Genomic DNA, 17,592 nt, shown 5'->3' on the forward strand with positions numbered 1-17,592 from the left:
GAAAATGAATATAACTAATCTTACGCTATTATTTGTGATTAATTTAAGAGAAAAAAAATGCTCTCGTTACATTCAGAAATAGATTCCAATTTGTGAATATTTGTTTATTTGTTTTGGCTTCGGAATCAAAGCAAATTGGCTTTTCCAGTTTTTTCCTAAGCGGAAAAAGCGGTCGTTTAAGCCCCTCTGACAGCAGCACTATCATCAGGTAAGCACAATTTGTAGGGAAACAAACCGTCCGATGACGGGTTGTCCATTACTCGCCCCTAGCTAGGGCGCAACCAGGGGAGCATGTAACACGTCATTACTGCGGTCGTAAAGGCAATCATATTGGACCGCACTTATTATTTTTCCAGATCATAAAGTCCGCCAGTCACAAATCATTTTTTCTCCACCCCCGTGTACAATAGAAGGAGACGATAACAGGCACAGCGATAATGGGCGAGATAAGGAGCGCAACTGATGATTACGAGGGTTCCAGACTCGGACTGCATTGTATATTGCAAAATAAATGTTCGCGTTTTTATGGTGGCCATCAAAAATCGTTCCGACTCTTGCAATACTTGTGAAAAAAATGGCCACCGTTGTCTTTCAGACCCTTTATATGGATTTTCAAGCACGTGATAAAAATTGACAACTACCAAGCCAATATCCCAAAAATGAAATGAACAGTCTCACGGAACAAATCACATTAAATGCAATGGCTGCTAGTAAAAAGTTTTTTAATCAAAATTACGTGTGATTTTTTTTAATTATGACGCCTATCAATAAATCAAACGAGATCTTAAAGTAAAACTTGGAGCTAGAAAAACTCGCTGGTGCTTCAATGAATATAAATGATAGATCAGGAAGAAAAGGGAGAAACTTTACGGTTAGACTGGACAAGAAATTTAACAAATAAGTTGTAAAGGACATACGACTACCAATTTTCGCCGAAAATAAAAATCCTTGAGGTTTTTTTTATAACGTCACGTTTTCATACTGTGCAGAATAAAATTTACGATGAAATGCATAATAAATGCATTCCTTTGACTGAACAATTTCGAATGCTGATCGCAGCATCAAATTTCAACGGTTTTTTTTTGTATTTAAGTTAAAGTACTAATAAAGTTTGCAACAAACTTCGTCTGTTGGTATAAGTTTAAAGCAGAATTTCTTCATAAATCTCAACAAGATGCTCTTGCAATTAACTTGCATTTTTACAAAAGTAAATTTTACGGAGCAAAAGCAACTAACTTTTTCGATAACTGGCGATTTTTTCACATTGGGATTTGGTAATTTAATAATTCACGTACAAATATTTATTAAACTTTTTGAAGCTTGGGGGGATTTCATTTACACTGGATTGTGGAGTTTATATTGGTCTCGGTTATAAGTTATAAGAAACGGTCAATATTCCTAACCAAATAACAAAATTGACTTCTCTTGTTGGTTTTTAGATATGCGATTTACATTTCAAGATAAATTAAATCCCTCGAAACAGTAATTTATTTATAAAGAAAACAGCATTATTAATTTATACGAATGCGTTCAGTTTTTGCAACAACGCGGTTGGGTTCATTAATTTACATTTTGCAACGAGTCCCTAAACGCCGGCCATGGGGAAATAACTTTATGCGCTCCCTTTTTTCACTTTAATGACGACCTATTTGTATAAAATACAGCAGTAAAAAGTGTATTCGGAAAAAGATTTACTACCTGCTTTAAGTCCAACAATCAGTGCGAATTAATTGCTCAATTATTAATTTTTAGTGGACTTTCTGCTTCGAATTAATGAAAATTGCGTCACCAGAGTGTTGCTTCTTGTAAGCTATGCATATTAAGGGACAAGTATATGAAACGGTGATAAAACGGGAATTCACAGTTTCGTTAAATAATTCAGATCCTGAAAGCTTAATTGTGTCTACCCTCTGCAAGTTATGGTAGTTTTCGCACGAATTTTATTGTTGATTTAATTTTTAAAAGCCACTAGACATGTGGACGGATTATAAATCGAGAAACTAGTAAATTTTTTATGCAAATATGTCGTAAAATTTTTAATACTTAACATTTTGGATTGTGTTGTGCATTTTGCGGTTTTCCGCCGTCTTGCTCCTCCAATGAAAGCTTTCTCGGCGCGATTCAGTCTTTAAGACTCTCGAGATCTTGTTTTATAAAATGTCTTCCTGTCGTCGAGTGCAGGAGTTGTTTATCCAAGATTTTCCCGTAAGTGTGACAAAATTTTTATTAAATTTGGAAGGGGTGTAGTGCGAGAAGCTCGCTTTTAGCCAATAGTAACTATTGATTTTGATGCAAAAACAGGATAATATTAAGCGGATGTTGTCAAGTCTCTTGAAATTGATTAAAATCCGTTGCAGAATTTTGATAACCGATTGTCGTCTAAAACCAGGAAAGAGAGTTATAGGGAAATTTAATTAGGGCGATGTCTTCGTAGCGACGTCTCCCGATAATGAGCAAAAAGAGACAATGTCCCCAAACGCTGATAACAACATAATTACGAGTTCACCGTTGAGGCAAGCAAATTGCCGCTACGGCGACGAGTCCGGCTGAATAATTCCGGCGAGCGCGGATTTTTAAAATTCCGTTTTTTCATTTTTCCGCGGTAATTAGTCATATCTTGTAATTAAGCCGAAGCCTTGTGTGTGTTTGTCACGAAGCACTTGGGTAATTTATTGTCGTATTATCTTCTCGCGTTTCCTCTCATGCAAAAACTATCTTCCACCTCGTACTATGCCAAGATTAAAACGTTTTCCGCTTGAACGTTTCGGCCCGTTACACACAAATTTTAATTTATTCTAAGGTCATCGGGCGAAATTGTAAGTATCTTTGCGCCGAGCCAACGTCTTCCACACAATTTTGTATAACTTACCATCTGATAATAAAACTTCTGCCGGCTTGTTCGATTCAAATTACATTTTCAAATGAAAATGATACATATTTCATTCCTATGAAAGACATTCACAAAAGGAATAACGGTAATTGCGGAACGTCACTGACAGCGAATAAAGAACCGACGCAAGCTACAAACTAGAACGTCATTAGCATTTTCAAACATGTTTCTCACATCAAATTAAACGCCAAAGATTGCGTCTCATCTCCTCCTAGTTACAAAATAAGAATAAGAATGACAAAGAACAAAAATTTCTTTGCCAGTATCTACTATATTGTAAATACTAGTAAGCAATTAATCTCAGAACTGAAACCAAGAAAAAAATAAAGAAATAACTTTTTGCTGAGACACTGCGTCTCAGCGCTTATATTATTTTTGTTTTGGAATGACGGTCCAAAATCGGTTTAGAATCCTGTATTAACATCCCAGATCAATATCAATTTTATTCCCAAGGATCTCGCCAATTCCGCCAAATTGATGTTTAGTCGTCTAAAGGCACTACCGAGAATCCATTAGAAGATCCTAAAATATGATACCTACCCCGCTGGTTTGCAAGTATAATGGTTGTGCGCTTCCAGTTTGAAACTTTACACGCTCACAAGGTTAAAATCAAATTGTTAATTGTTGTGTAAAGTGACTACAATGACTGGCTAAGGAACGGTCTTTGTCTAAGTGTTGCTACTTTTAAAAGGGGCTGATTTAAGTGGGCCCATTTTAAAATCGTTAAAGTCAAAAGTTAAAACTTTCCGAGCTGCTGCAATAAGTCCAACTTTAATCGGCCTTAAAATAGTGATTTGTCGTTTCGGAGGCTTGAGCTCTGTTATCTCGAACCTAATTTCTGCTGATTATTACCCCTGATTACTTTAAAGTGTAAGGTGTTGAAATTCGGGGAGAAAATGCGAAGCGGATAGGGCTTACAACAATTTTATTCAGATTTAGCTCAAACCGTTTAAATTCAAATAACCGTTCGAACGAGCGAACCAATAGATCGATAAACAATAATTAAGTTATTTCATTGTTGTGTTGCTACGCTCATTCAATTCGTTCAAATTGCATCAACTGGGTTTCAATTTCATTATCAGAGTTTTCTCGTTGCTAACGAAGTTGTTTTGCGTGCTATTTGTTTTAGTAAGAAATTGCACCGCGCACAAACGTATTTTTTATTAAACATTGTTTTTAAGCGAAATTACTAAACAAGATTCCAACTCCGCACATCTCTTATTATAATTCTTTTGCTCGCGAGCAAAATTACTTATCGGTGCATTAAATTCTAATCCTCTTCGATCAGTTAGTTGGTCCATAATCTCTAAGAAATCACGTAGATGAAAATAAATAATGCATGTGGAAGACCCAATAAAGACATGCTCTAAAAGGCTGTAACACGGAAGCTCTTTAATAAAGCAGAATGTTGGTTAGAAGTAGAGGGAAACATTTTGTACGTTTAATTTAATTCCAACGTTTGGCCTTTTTCTGCTTTGTAATTTTTTCATTACATGGCCCTTATTTCGTGCATAATTTTGTCAACGGTTTTGTTATTAAAAAATCAAAATTAAAAATAAATTGAGAGCTTAACTACAACGCGAAAGGGCATCTCATCAGCTTAATGGCTCTAATTTTGCGAAAAATCAATTTAATTCTCTACTAATTGGAATTAGCGGTTGTGATTCGCGAAACAGCGGCCCTCTAAGTGCACTTTACGACAATTTTCGTTTGATTTCACACGAATGTTTGCCTTACGTCTGGATTTTTAATCGCTCAATTAAAATTACAACAAGAATGTTTTACTAACTAGGGAAACTTTACATGCACGTGAATATAATAAAAATTGATCGGCTGCTTGTTAAAGAAGGGAGAAACTTGTTGCAAAGCTCGGATAATTCCCGAAGTAAAATGAAAATTCTGAGAAAATATTTCTAAAGATTCTTTCAGGATTTTTAGATGCAAGTTCTATGAACAATCATCACGTCTCCTAATTACGTAAAAAGCGTTTTTGTTAATTATTTTTATAATTTACTTTTATTGAATGATTTGGTGGCCGAGCTGCCGGACATAGAAGATGCATGACGTGCAGTTCCTCCCTCTTACGAAGATCGAACTCGGAGAGGTCAACTGAAAATCAATCTTAATCCATCAGTTAAGAATTTCGGGATTAGAAAAAGTTGTGAACTGCATTTCTTTAGCTCCGGGTCCTGGCCCATTATTTCTCCGTATATTCGTATCGGAAATTTGTGCGAGATTGCCTGCGGTCAGATTTTTTATTTGGTGGCTGAAAAAATGTTTACCCTGATAGGCAAATACCGGTCAATGTATTTGGGCGAACCGGTGGCGGTTTAATGTGCTCCTGGGGGAGCGGACCTGTCCGAGCCAGTAAGCCCAACACTTAGGTACGGAATATTGAGTATTGCGGCGAATGTGTCCGTATACGTATTAAAATAGCGGCAAGGATGTCGCATGTCAAACCTTTTTATAAAGTTTTAGACTTCCAAGCCCGGAATTTGGAAGTTTTTAAATCAATACTGCTTTCACGAGTCCGGGTTAGTCGTTGTACAGGAGCCCACTACGCTAGCGGATTTTATAAACAGTGCGCTAGGCCCTATGAATTTTAATTATAACACATTGCTGTCGTCATAACCGTCTACACACTTTACACTAAATCATTTTATGAAAGTAACAATAAGCGCACTGAATGTACTTTGGAAAATTGTCGGCAATATCCTTGCCGGTCTTCACGTAGGATGTAAAACTTGTTAAAACTGGCGGAAAACGCCGCTCCTAGCCATGTTATGTACGACCCTTTGAACTTTCAACTTTTATACTTATACTCCCACCAATTAGCAACTATTAAATATTATGAACATTATGAACATTATGAACACTATCAGATTATTACAACCTAAAACGTAAATTAAAAATAGAACAAACATTTTTGCACATTTTCTCCGCAAGTGAAAAGGAATCGATTTTATGACTTGTTGAACAAAAAGTATACTTCACACAGTTTGAAAAGTGCATCATTTTTCAGGCGTTAATACACTTTAACACTATCAGGTTTAAGGGTGCATGTCATTTTTAGCGACAAAAATAGAATATTTGTTTTCTGACTAAAATAATTAATTACCTTGACTTGTCATAGGAACATTCTATACAAATCGAGTATTACATACACAAACGCTCAGAAAGCGTTTGTGTAGAATCAGTAGTTAAAAGCGATGTTTTTTTTTCTTAATTTTTAGACCATTTACGCTTGTTTAGTAGGTGTTGAATTAAATTAACGCTAATGAAACGCTACGATACATGAACGCAGGCTTTTTATATTTTCAATGAGTGCAGAAACAACCAACAAAGTTAGGAAAATAAGCAAGATGTTAACAAACAACAACATTTTTTGGATATTTATTAAGAGCACTTTGATGCTTGAATCAAACATTTTTTTTTAAATCATTATTTTATTCAAAGTAGAAACTTGCAAAAATGTGTTAGACCTTCTAACTAGTCTCACAGCACTACAATAAAAAATACTTTTCTAAGCACGTATTTTCGATTATTACCTGTTTTGATATCTAAAACAGTAATAATAAAAAATAAATTGAAAAACAATTTTCCTGCAGATTATTCTTTGTTGTGTGATGTGAGACTGATTTTGTCAAAAATCTTTGTACTTTATAATAAATTGGAAACATTGTAGAAGCTTTCATTATCGCAGTAATTTAATTTAGTTAAGGTAAATTGCTTTCAACCCGGAGAAGTTTATAATCAACACAAGAATAATAAACATGACTGTTTTATTTCGTACTACCTAAAATTTATTGACAGCTGTTTGGTAATATTTGTAAAACATTTCGTGGAATTAGTAAGTGGTATTTTTCTTGCTTTATTTTATTTAAAAACACACATTAGAAAGATGAAACGTTTCAGAAAGATACGTGTACCTTTACTCAAAGTTTAAGTATATTGCATTTTCATATCACATACGGTGCATCTATGTAAAGTTAGGGAGAGTTAAATTTGTAAGATCCATCAGAAACTCTTACAACTCCATTTAGCAAAAGCAATTTTACCAACAAAGAAGACAAGGCTTTGTGAATTTTAATGTATTCCAACTGTAAAAAGAAGTTACTTTTGCCTCATCCATTATTACTTACACAAATATTTCGTAAATTTTTTCCAGTAGTTTCTTAAATTGTAAAAGCTGTTAGAACTATCCTCATTAAAGTTAGAACTATTTAGTTATAACTGTGCGAGATTTTCCTGGATTGTTTTCATTCACTTAACGTATTAGTTCCAAGTTCTCTAAGGACAATGGCAAATTGCTGCAATTAGCAATTGCATGGATAACATAATTGTTCGACAGACACAGTATTAACATACCAGCCATAGGATGCAATTTACGGTTATTGTGACCTTTGTGCTTCTTTAAATTCAGGTCAGCAATTCAATATTGGTAGCTACAATGATGATGCAACCGATGGAGATGTATGGTGGTGATCGTGTACTTTAAGGTGCATAGAGTAAACAGTTTGGAATAGAAATCACCAGCCGCCAGCTGCCGTCAAATATTGCCGTCGTTGTATAAAGCATAACATCGGGGATGTGGGTCGTGATTAAAGTCAAATTTAAACAAAAAAGTTAATTATTTGATGTTGATTTAACTTTGTGATTTATTTGCTTTGAAAATTATAACAATTTCGCTGTAGTAAACGTTGATGTAATTAGAGGAGCGTACACGTAAAAAGGAAAGACTCCGAACTTTCATATTTCCGCTACAGGTTATTCAACAACCCCTACTGTGTGCTCTAGCTTTCCGAATACACATTTATCTTTTGTTTAGAAAATCAAACTTTTATCTTGAGCGTGTGCAAAACGAGATTCTTTTATTCGCAGCTCCATTGTCGGAAAAAACATTAATGCTACAACATTTTTCTTTGACCGGCTGCAGCGATCCTGGCCGGATTTTAATAAATTGATAAGTTGAATAAAATTCCGATTTCATTGTTGTGTTTAATAATGCATGGAGCACAGATGTGCCCGAGACATATTAATAATAAATCGGAACCCAAATCATTTAGATCATTGTTTAAAGCTGCCGACAAAGCCTCCAACCTGACCTGGCGGTCAAGCTTAATATTTTTTCTTGTAAATATTACATTTTGGAACATTAGCATGAAACTTTAATGCTGGAAATCGTATTCTGGCAAATTCTTACAAGTGTTTTGGCGGTCGGGAAGTTAATGGCATCCGTCAGTAACAATATCTGGTTATGTTTCTGGAATAATATAAGAGTATCGATCACGGCACTTAACCGACGTTGTGGACGTTTGCCAAACTACCACAATCCCGGTTATCCCGCCCGCATATTTCAACAAACTGTTTAAAATCGAGCTCCTCGATTTTTCCCAAACTGTTCAATACGTCAAAAAACGGATCAGAGGTAATGGAATATAATCAGTCGCTGTGTGTGCACCTCATCAATTATTGAAAAGTGTTGTCAATGAGGCGGCAAGTTGAAACGATTTTCTTATTTTCGCTTTATCTCCGCCGTTAATGCTTATATCTGGCGCGAAATATACAGCGAGTTGTCACGAACATCAAAAGCATGGGTTCTTTAATAATTGCACTCCGCGTTTCACTTCCGGTGTAAAGTGATGACATGTTCTCGCTTCCGGGTTTGCTATCGCAACCTCTTAACCGCGGCTTTTTATTTCCTGTTGCCTCTCCTTATCCGCCTTATCTTCATCTCTTCACTTTCACGGCGAGCTTAATAAGAAAGCTCCGATTTTTCAATTCGCTTACATAAATACACAAATGAATAAATCTCGAAAGAAATAAAAGGAAATGAATGGAGGGCGTTGCGAGTTATGGTCTGTATTTGTTTTTCCAAATTCAATAATAATGCTCTTATAGCAACTGAGGCTTGACACTGAATTCCGGAGTCAGCAAGATTCTAGCCAGAAAACAAACGATTCCTTCCTGGTTTTATTACCTTTAAATCAGCAAATACTCCAAGGCTTCCTGTGGCGATTTATTCTAGGGTCCCCACTGATACAATAATATTTATTTTAATCGGAGGGCATGCCTTTTTGATTAAAATTCAAATTGGAAATTGGCGAAAATCCAATAATATAGCAATTTGTTTTTGTGTTGAAATACGTCAGAGCGAAACTTTTTGATTCCACCAATTTGACAACGAAAATGAATTTAAAAGTATAAGGATCAACTCACCTTCCGTAAAAATTAAATTGGCCGAGTAAAGCCTTTGCTAAAAATTGATACATTTAAACGCTTGATGTTGATGTTAAATTTATTCCAGTCACGTTTCGGTTAGTCGGATTAAAATATAAAAAGGTGGTTGGAAATTAATAAATTTTGTTTTAAATGCAACAATAATACAGTGTTTCTAATTAACAACATTTTTAAACTAAAAAGCAAGGCTAGATTACGCTTATTAATCCTCATATCCTGCACTTTGAGTTTGCATTCAAGTTTTCTTTTTGTAAAAGCTATTGCTACACTTTTATTAATATTAAGGATCTCGCCACTACTGGCAGCAACCCATTAAAGAACCACTTTAGAGCTGACTTTGCTGTTATTCGCATATTTTAAGTACAGATGAATTAATGACTCGAAACTTAAAGAATTGTGAGCATTTCATTTCATATTGTTTTAATAATACTAGACAATATTCCTTTCCTGAAATTATATCTCGGGTCCGAAGCAGTTAGAACTTTTTCGCAAACACGAGCTACCTAAAATGGGTCGTTACGTAATATCACTTTGTTTAACGACTTCGTAACAGAAATAAACGGAGTAAGATCTCTTAATGATAACGCTGCTCCATTCTTCATTACCACAGTTTTTACGTCTGGGTTTAGGATGTAGTGGATAATTTACTAAGATATTTATTTTCTTATCGAGAATTCTTTTCTTTCGCTCTCCTGAATGAAATATGAACTGCGGACTTGATTCTTTAAATCATTTAATTACACTTTCTTTTATCTACACAGGAATTAGTTTGCTGCCGCCAACTTTTGAAACCATTATGATTTAATAACTAGAGATTTACAACAAAAGCATTTTTAGATTTGTTCACGGAAATACTCGCGTATTTGTTCAAATCAGTTCTTATTTGCTGAGAATGCCACATTACAAATTTTTGCCACGTATATAATACAGACTTGATTTGCGCACGGATGCACCGTCAAGCTACTTCAGTAACATCCAGAGGCATTCTCTGGGTAAAAATCAGTGTAATTGTGGAATTTCAGCAAAAATTAACAAATTCCTACTTAGGACTAAGCCATAAATAAACAACAGCATAATCATCTATAAATAAAATGCAGAATAAAAACCCATAAAATAATATTATATTAAAAACAAGACCAGTCTTGAAGTATTCAGTTTTAAAAATCAGTGGTGTTAGCCTTTCGAAATATGTCAAATTAACAAAAATGCGGTCGCAAATTTACTTCCTAACAACTTAAAATTTTTGTAAAATGTTTCGTCAAATAATGACTATTATGACATCGCACTTGATGATGTTGCCTGCTTTAATATGCTTATTAAAACATCAAAATGGCGACAAATTACAAAAAAAATTATGGTTAGTATATGCCGTAACGCGATGTGTTTAAAATAATTTTTCAAAAAATGTTTTAATGCTCGTGAAAATCTCAAATTATTTTTTTTTATAAAGTTTCGATAAGCTACAGAACCATGTCAAGTTTTCAACATTGACAGTTATAAGAATTTTATTTGTTTTACGTGAAACAATAAATTATTACATTTTGAAAAGCTTTTATTTAAATAGGGCCAGGTAAGTAGATATGTATTGTTTTTTAACAATTATACATTTAAACAATATACGATGTTTGTAATTTTATTAATATTGTTGCTACTTCAATTTTCGAAATAAATTTATTCGACAACTGAAATAAAACTCGCCTTTCAATAAATAGTAGCAGTGCAATTTTGGTGGAGGCGCCGGGATAAATACTACGAGTACGATTTTTTTTTCAGTATTCGTAAATTAGACGTAATTTATTGGTTCCAAATATGGGTTATAAAAAGTCGTAGTTTTATAATAAAATAATGAAATAGTAACAATTTTGCTTCAAGATATTTTGATAATACGAAATTGTAAACTTTGGAATAAAATACCTACCTACTTAAAAAATTCAAACTTTTTTGACTAATTTTTAGACGCTCATCTAGAGTTTACGCTTTCTGTTTTTAGATGTGTAAAAGACCTCGCAAAATTTTGCATAATTGTTGGAATGACACACAGTAGACTAATAAAATAATTCTAATTGTTTGTGGCTAAAAAGTAAGTGGATTAGTTAGTGCGCACAAATTTGTTCGTACGTTATTCATGTCTGTTGATGCATCGTAAAGTGAGGAATTAGATCTTCCGCTTGGATCTTTCGTCCTCTTAGTCAAAACAGCCGATACATTTGGGAGATAATAAATCGAGGCAACTGCTTTCCACAAGAAGCAACTCAGTGTGATGTCATTAGAGGATTTAGAGGCAGACTCATTGTTTGCCGCTGTTTTTATGTCGGCAACAAAAAGAGGGCAGCGATGCGCGACACGCGGTCACGGCATATCGCCATAATCTGAGTCTTTGTTGCGGCCCAGTTGCTCCATCCCCGAAATCCCCAAATCCCGAGACGTTCTGCCTGTTCGCTGCTGCAGCGACATCTGTACTTACACATGTTTCTCGCAAGATAGCCGACCCTTGCACAACCAAACTCCGCAAAGTTGACACTATTCGGAGGTGGCCTCCGAAGTCGCGACCTCTCGAGACACAGCAGGCAATTTCTCCAAGAGCCGGGGTCGTAATTTGGGAATGACCGAACGTCATAATTCATTTCTCATTATGAGAGTCGTTTATTAATACCTGTTGGACAATAACCCGTTGACAGGGGTCAGATGATTGTTTATTGGCTTCGGTAACGCTACTTTGTTGAAGCTTCAAACTCCGGGGGATTCCGGGGCAATATTGATCGAGTCGTTCCTGAAGACCACAGCCGCTCGGTCACCTGTACGTATATTGCTCCAATGATTTATTACCACTATTAAAGACGTATCGAAGACCCATCCGGAGGGTTCCGCTTCAAACCTAGACGTCAACTTTCCACATGCGAACATCTTTCACACGTTTCATCTAGGTTTAAAGCTTGTGAAAGCTCTAGGCGGCGCCAAAGTGCTCCGCTATTATCAAAATTTCTACACTTGCATTTACATTCTTAATGGGGGATGTCAGTTTAAAAGACGCGCCGCGGAGATTTTACTAAATCTATACACCAGCTCATAGAAATAAATCAACTTGAGGTCACTCTATGAAAACACGTTTGATTAAATCTGCAGTTAAAATAATTCTTATTAAAAAAATATCGATAACATCGTTTCCTTAGCCCAACGATGTGAAATTTTTGTTTCAATGACTGAGAATTTCTAACGTTTTTAAATAGAGGTGTAATTAAAAAAGTGCCAAATCCAAAAAATATTTTTCCAATTTTTTTGAAAGTATAACACCTGAAAAGCCAACAAAAAATTAAATTAACTTAATTTTTGAGTTGAAAAGTGTTTGGTTTCTTTGATTTAATACGAATGCGAATTCGCCATATATTCGAATCACCGGAAGTTATAAAACAGCAGAGATTTATACTAAAATTTGTGTTGATTTGCAACATTTTTCCACAAATTTTTACAAAAAAGTGTATTGATTTTGTCCAGCTATACGATGAGTCTTAATCTGCTAACAAAAATGTGTTCCGCTCTGCTGCTTTTGATCCCATATAGGAAAGCCTAAACACACGTAACAAAAGCTATCAGAATTATTAATATCCTGATTGTGACATTTTTTTGTTTGTTTTTTTAATTTTCTATATTATAATGCTTTAACAGACAATAAATTAATTTTATAATGCTGACGCTTTTGCAAATGTCAAATTTATTGTTTATTTGTATATTTTATTAAACGTAGAGTTTGATTAAATTCCCATCGAGCGAACAAAAAGTATTAAGTTATAAATAAATATGATTTGAAATAAAAATGCGATTGGTTTGTAGAATAGTAACTCAAAGTGTAAAAATTGTTTGAGTCTAGTAATCTGCACTCGGTTGAATTTAAATGATGCTTCCGGATGTGAGAAATACTTCCATAAATTTCAATTTGGATATCTCACAATTTATTTTTGCGTCGGCAGTAAGTCACCGATCCAATTCCCATAAACCTTCTTTTAATTGTATAAATCAAGGAGTTGAAAATTTTCGTTCGATTGAAAAGGTCAGGTGTAAATCCTGCCGGCAGGAAGGGACCACCACAATAATTTGCTTGCAGTGACTGTGACTGATGAGGCCTCTCTTGGTATTTCCTGAAAGTTGTAACTGAACTCCTGCAGGATTAGCGAAGCGTTTGCAGGAAATGGTTAAAATGAGGTCCGGACGTCGATGCATTGTTGTTTGGTTGGGTGGGAAATGCATAAAATTTTATAGCAATGGACGTTTTAATGTGATTTGTTGCTTTGTTATTAAGTTACATCGTTTGCGGGAGTTGCAATATCGAGTTTGATATTTATTTTTATGTCGGAAAAAACTGTTTCCATTATACCCGGAGAGTTTTGTCGTTTGTTATTATTTCATTCCCAATTATTTACAGTTTTCATCATTTTTAGAACAGGGCACTGGAAAGTGCCCAAGTGCGAGTTACGTTTTGTCGACTTAATCACCTGGAAGTTGCTCCTTGTTGTTTAACGTGTGCAGAGTTGCGCAACATTCAACAACTTTGCTCAATAACTACTACAGCTTGTTCCTTGTCGTTACTTTACGTGCTTGGACAGGATAAATCAAACTCTGACTATGAAATTTTAATGAAAATATTTAACAGTTAATTGAGGTTAAGGAGAGTTTCGTGGCAAAGCTCCTCGTTTCAGATGCGAAGGCATTAGCACCTGAAAGTCCGTATATCCTCCCTAAAATAATAAGGTTTTGCAGGAAGATGAAACGAGTCCCTTCTTCCGAGTTTATGTAACCCCGCAAAATCATAGATATTCAATTAGACAAACTTCCCTCGGTGTCACCCGGATAAAAGGGGGTGAACTTACATGTTTGGGGCATGTCTCCGTGGGTCAGGTCCGGCTTTCCTGCAAGGCCACAAGCCGCATCACGCTCTCGGGGGATTACTTAGATTCCGTGCTCAGTGTCAGAATTCAATCAGAGTGTCCGTGCATAGGGTTGTCCCCTAGGCTTTCAGTATACATGTCACTGCTACAATTTCTCAGTATGTACCACAATACAAGCCAGGTATGGTATAACCCGTCTGCAGGGATAGGTTTCCGTCGGAACCGCAATGCAAAATTTACAATAAATATCGTTATTGATGGCCCGCCTGCCGTGAAATATGTCGTATTGTTAGCTAGGTGCGAAAGTTTCAAACTTTCTTACATAACATTAATATTTCTGCGAAATTGTGCCTCAGATAAATCACAAGAATATCTAAAACAGCCAGAAGAAATATGTCGGCTTATTTCAAATTTACATTACTGGCGGCTTACGGAATACACCGCTCCGAAATTAGGAATTTATCGAAGCTAAAGTAAAAACGCCATGCCCGAAATGCCAGCGTTTCATCAATAATCAAAGCTAAATAGGTGTATGCAGCTTTAATCAACTTGTTAATTTAAATACAGCTGTCGATTTAATGTTAAATGTTTTAGTCGGAACTTAACAAACCAACACATTAACAACAGACAGCGCTTCGAGCCTCCATTTACATCTATTTCATTATGAAATTTTTGCAACTTGATCATTTGTAGTGAGCCTCGGATTTAACTGGAGGCCCTCACGAAATGTTTTAGACGCGGTTGTATGAAAAGTTGCACGAAGCTGGGCAAATCCTCTTTTTCTTATTTGAGAAATAGCGTGAGAATTGCATGATTCTTGGACGTATTGTACAGGCATTAAAACTAATTGCATTACATTGTGCTTTATTTTTATGAAAAATAAAAACTTACAAAAGATTTTGTCCCGCCAGCGTACTTATTCATGTTTTTGCAACGAATTTAAAGCTATTTTGCACGTCCAAGAAATAAAGAATACTTACACAGTTTTTACAGAAATTTAACTGTCTTGGCTAATAAAAGAAAGAACTATTACTGCAGTTAAAATTTACTTTGATAAATTAGCGTAGCGAAAATAATAATAAATATAAATAAATATATAAATAAAAATATGAAGGTTTTTTTATTTTTTTGTAATTAATGCTGCTGCCAATTTTAATTAAAAGCTAATTATTTCCGTATCTCGGTTTTTTAATTTGTGTGTAAGCTCTAATTATTTAGAATCAGATTTATACAATAAAATGCACTTGAGAATTTATCTTTATTTCCATTTGTTGGCTAATTAGAATAACGATGATAAATCGTGACAAGTCACACCACATCCTGCTATTGTGAAAAGTGTATGCTGGCCATAAAATATATAATTTAAATTATATTTAATCATCTATAAATTATAATTTTGCGCTTTTGATACTCAAATTACACACCCATATGCTTGATATTTGATTGAATTAGTAGGCAGTTGTAATGATCAGGTTGGTTCGTAAACGAAATAAAACATTATATGCAAATGTAGAACCACTTTTCCGCAAAGTAACTAAAATCATTAAACTGTATTAATTACTACAGTGCAGTGCAAATTTTTTAACTCTATACCAAGTAACGTTGGCTTGTTTGTTTAATTAGTTTTCTTATTTTTAAGCTTTTGTTTGAATAAACGTGCTTTTTTGCCTCTTCGTTTAAGCAAAATTGTTATAAATTATAAAACGCCAAATTTATATTTTATGCCTGAATGTTCGCAAAAAAACTGGTCAAAGTTGTAAAATTTAAGAGCTTTACAGCTTTACCTGTAAAGCGTTTGAAATTTTAGAACTAAAATTTTAATGTTAGTCTGTTCTTACTACAAACTTCTAATCTAAATTGAAACACGAAATATTCTGTAACATATGTGTAAATGTATAATTTTGGTGATTTAGTCGCTAGTATTCCACATATATTGTGGCCACTTTTGTGAATAATTTTTTTAATACTAACGGTTTCTTTTCCAATTTTTGACGTACTGGTTTTATTTTTTTTCAATTTTAAATTATTCTTTTTAAAACTTTGTCCTTATGTGTAAGCAGAACAAATAAAAAATAAATGGGAATAAGACTCAACCTTTTAGCAGTTCCAGTAGTTTACTGTTTTCTAAACTACCTGAGCAAAGTCCTGGACTTGAAACTTTCTGTATCTTACATTTTAGAGAAATCGATTTTGCTTTATGTTATTTTCTTAACCTAGAGTATCTCGAAAAGTTTTTGTTAATAAACTTTGTGTATTTTATTTAGTTTCAGGTTTAGAGCGCAGGATTGCAGATTAAGGGTCAACTTATTTCGTAAAAATTTTAGTATGCATGAAGTGAAATTGCATTGAATTCCATTGCACAAGTATTATGAATGTCTGGCATAACATTAGGTTATTTTTTGCGCGTGTGAGCAGGTGAAATATTTCATTTAAGGGTTGAAGTAAAAATGATCAGGTGCGACTTCCGATAATTATATTTAGTGTCTTTTGTGATCCAAATTCGCTTAAAGCTTCCATTGTAAAAATCACAAAGCAGTAAATAAGGATTAATAAATGTCAGTTAAGCGGCCGATCCAGGCGGACAAAGAAGTCTCTAACGAGATTCTTGGGGTGCAGGAGTCATCAATAACCGATTTATAAAGTAGTCTGAGCTGTTGTTAGATAAAGAATTGCAGTTTAATAATAGGTTGGTATCGGTTAGCGCGGAACTTTTAATAATTAGCTCCACCGTTTGATGCATTGCCTGTCCAGGCGTGAATCTGTTCTTTGCGCACTTACTTACTCCATACAGAAAATCCGGTGATTTATGGCGATTTTAATTTGTTCGCGATCAATAGGACGTTTTACAATAACCCTTCCGGAATTTTAATTCTCCGGGAGTGTCTCTCAAGTCGAGGGCGGATTATTAGGAAACAATGCGAGGGGCTTACGCCACATTTAACACATGATCCAATTGTTAAGTTGTATGTTACCAGGCGCAATCATCCGAGAATCGCTCACCTAATGGGGCAACGGGCGGAAAAAACGCCGGCTCCGAGTTTCGATTCCGTGTCCTAAATGGCTGGGTTGCCCCGGACAAATGTTCGACGCTTTTTCAACCCATAATTAGCCGTACCTAGCCCTAGGCCCGTTTGTCTACCGACTTTTTTCACCTTCAAAGCACTCGGCGCTAATTCCTATTCTAAACGAAATTAATTACCGCCTCTCACTACTCCTCCGATGACTCGTTACCGGATCGCTCTCCCCGAGGAAGAGTCCGGGAAAATGATCCAATTAGTGCATATTTCGACTGTTCGCCGATAGTTGCACTAATCTGGTGATTATATCGAGAGGAAATAATAAATTCATGCCTGATATAATGTGACGAGAAGCAGGTGCGGGTCACGGAGCCCGAAATCTTCCGAATCCCCAGATATTACTACCTGTAGGTTTGCGGAAAATAAGGGCGCTCAAATTAAAACTGTCTAGTATGCAACCCTTGGGCTTGCTGCTACAGAATAAATCTTTCCGTATTCCTGAACAGACAAGAATCGCTTTTTAGATGCTAGCATAGCAGAACAAAAACAAGACTTGCTTTAAATG

Source organism: Tribolium castaneum, chromosome 3 (assembly GCF_031307605.1).
Source record: "Tribolium castaneum strain GA2 chromosome 3, icTriCast1.1, whole genome shotgun sequence".
In the NCBI taxonomy this organism is placed as follows: domain Eukaryota; kingdom Metazoa; phylum Arthropoda; class Insecta; order Coleoptera; family Tenebrionidae; genus Tribolium; species Tribolium castaneum.